Here is a 3,385-nt window from a genome sequence, read left to right as displayed (position 1 = left end):
GTCCAGTTGGCCTGCCATTCGAGGCCAGAAATGGTGAGGTGTTTGGTTGAATGGGTTTGGAAGTGCTTAACCAATTCTCTATTGAGTTGCCCTCTCTGAATAGTGTACAGATGCTGCTGCAGTCTGGTCGCTATATCATGTTTTGTTTACCCAATGTAGATTTTATGGCACTGGTTGCAGGTTATGCTGTAAACTATGTTGCTGGTATGGACCGTACAAAGCCCAGACACAGGACCGGCCGAACGACTGTGGGGATTAGAGATGTATTTGATTCTTCTGAAGTGGTGATGGTAGGGTTGCAGTCGGCCCTGTGGCTCCTGGTTGAATTTGGCTCGAACCAGTAGGTCCTTGAGGTTTTTATTTTTCCTGTATGCTGTAATGATTTTGTGATTTTTAAAGGCCGGGAGTGGCACCAGGTGAGACTGGAAATTCGCCCTGATTTCCTGCTGCAGATTCAAGTGCCTGTGGGAGAAGGTGGTTACGAATGGCAACAACTGGGGCGTGTCGTCATCTAGAGGTCTGCTAGCCTGCTGTTGGACAATATTGTTATTCAAACTGTTAAAAGAGCGAGTGGGAGCGAGAGTTGAAAGTGTTTCCCTCTTTATCCTCCTCAGGAAGGACCTGGAGTACCCCCTCTGCCGGAGGCTTCGAAACAATTCCTGTATGGCCGCTATGGTGTCTGTGTGTCTGGAGCAAATCCTGTGGAAGCGAATGATTTGTGACTTCACTATGCCTCTGAAGGTATGTTTTGGATGGTAGCTGGTTTTGTGGAGGAGAGCATGCGTGTCTGTTGTCTTAAAGTAGACTTTAGTCAACATGATCTTCTCCCCAGCTGTTGTAGGTGCAAAAAATACTGTTGTGTCCAGAAAGTTAACCTGCTCTGCGTGTAACGTGTACTGCAACTTAATGGAGGGGTGATGGTTGTTTAATGTGTGGAAAAACTCTGAAAAGCTATTCAGGTCATGTGTCCAGACCCCCACGATGTCGTCCAGGAATCTGTAATACAAGGCTGGTTTGTGTCGGCACTTTGCCAAAGCCTCTCGCTCCCACTCGCTCATGTAGAGGTTTGCGTATGAGGGGGTGTATCGCTGTCCCATGGCTGTCCCCTGTACCTGTAAGTACAGAGATTTGTGCCAAACTGAAAATCATTATTTTTCAAGCAGATTGCTAGTAGCTCCAGGAGGTGTCGATCGGGTCTCCTGGGGTCGGGAAATCTAGCAAAAATGTCCCTGACTGCTCTAAGGCCCATGTCTGTGTTGATGTTGGTGTAAAGGCTCTCTACATCTATAGTAAAAAGTCTCGCATTGCTTGGGAGCTTGACATTCCGGGTGACCTCCAGAAAGTGGTAGGTGTCTTTAAGGTAACTAGGATGTCTGCTGGAGAGAGGACCGAGGAAAGAGTCGATGTACTGTGAAATGTGGTAAGTGCAGCTGTTACAGTCCGACACTATGGGTCTGCCTGGAGGCACCTCGTGAGGGACTGTCCATGTTTGAGGGTCCTTGTGTATTTTTGGCAGAAGGTAGAATTGTCTGCTCCTTGGGTCATTGGGGCCATAGAGATAATCTCTTTGTTTGCTCTTGATGTAGCCCTCAATGTACAGTTGCTGTATGATGGAGCGGATCCTGGTCTGTATTTGTGACTGCAGGCTGGCTGTGATAGGTATGTAATGCTGTTTATTGCTCAGCTGTCTTTGTGCCTCCAACAGGTATTGCTGTTTGTCCATAATCACTATCTTAGAGCCTTTATCGGCCGGTTTAATGATTATCTGAGCATTAGTCTGCAGCTCCCTCAAGGCCTGTTGCTCACTGACAGAGAGGTTGCTAATGGCGCCCTCTTGTGGCCGATTTAAGGCCAAGCATCGTCTGTCCTGTTTAATTAATTTCTGGACCCCTTTGCTGAGCTGTGTCCATTTTGGTTCCCAGCTGGACGCATGGGTGAATGGCACAAAGTGTGGTTGCACAGTGTCAAAGTAGTCTATGATCTTGATGCGTCTGTGGTAGGAGTGCAGGTCTTTACGCAATTCCTCTATGTCTGTGTGTGTGTCTTGTGGAACAAATGTCAGGCCCCTCTCCAGCAGACTCAGCTGTGCGGCAGTTGGCCAAAAGAGCTTAGAAAGGTTGAGGACATTTGAGTGGGAAGATCCACTGTCCTCCCTTCTGTTGTGCGTGTGTGAGGCAGGAGGCTTAAGCCTCCTGACCTCAGTGCTCTGGTTGGAGTTGGGGCCTACTGTAAATTTAAGCTCAGCCTTTGACACCAGAGGTCGAAGATGCTGTGTGCTGTGGCCGTGGTCCAATGGATGTTATCTGCTCTGGTTCTGAACCGGTCCTGTGGGATACTAGGCAATGAAGGTAAGTAGTTAGTAATATACGTATTAATGGTGTCCAGGTTTTGTTTCTGTATCTGCGTGAGGGATGGCGAGTAGTTAATGAGGGGGAAAAAAATGCTGGCATTTGGAAATGCCACTCTGGATGCCCTATACAACGCCCTAAGTTGTTTTATTGATGTTTTCTGAGGGTCCTGGTCCCTATTATTGAGTCCCACTGAGAAGACCACAACCTTGACAGAGGGGTGTGCTGGAGTTTTCTGTACCACTTTCCAAAAGTGGTAGAAATTGGCACCAGGGTAGCTGTCGATTTGTACCTCTGGGTGCATAAACTCAAGGATCCTGTTAAGGTTCGAGTCCCCCAATATCAGTACAGGTTTTTTACCCCTAATGTGCCAGTCCTCCAGCTTGCGTGAAGGCCGGGCCTTGTGGCTGGTGGGAAAAAACAATAAGGTACGGTTCTGTTCTCTCTCACTGCCTGACGTAAAATCCTCCCATTCCTCGTCCTCAGCCCGCCCAAAGTGCCCCTGCCGTGAGGACTCCAGCCGCACTGCTACCGAGGTGTTTTTGGAGGTATCAGAGTGGATTTGTCCAGTTTGTTCAACTTGGATGTTTTTCCATTTTCTCGTCCTTTTTCCTCCCACCTCTTTGTTTTTTAATTTTAGCCTGGAGAGATCAAGATGTCTGGGCGGCTGGCTCCCTGGCAGGGGGGCGGATGGCACGGCTGAGTGACCTGGAGGACAGAGGTCAGCAGAGGATGGGGAAAGCTGGTCAATGTCACCTGTGGTGACTGTTGCCACATTTGTTAAGTCCCTGGCCTGTCGTACCTGTAAGCCCTGTTTACGATTCGTTGCCTGTGGTTGGTAAATTTCCCCTCCGGGATCACAGACACTGGACTTAATGGGGTGATATGGCGTCTGTTCTGTAAAGGAAGGATCATTAATTACACTCGGTGCCGGAGGAGAGTCTAATGAAAAGTGAAGGGTCAGCTGGGATATTGAAAACTGGTCCTGATCAGGGCCCTGTGGAGAAAGGTTGGTGACAGGCGAAGGGGAGGAGGCA

This window comes from Betta splendens, chromosome 5, assembly GCF_900634795.4.
Source record: "Betta splendens chromosome 5, fBetSpl5.4, whole genome shotgun sequence".
NCBI classification, from domain to species: Eukaryota; Metazoa; Chordata; class Actinopteri; order Anabantiformes; family Osphronemidae; genus Betta; species Betta splendens.
Note: the sequence above shows the minus strand (reverse complement) of the source record.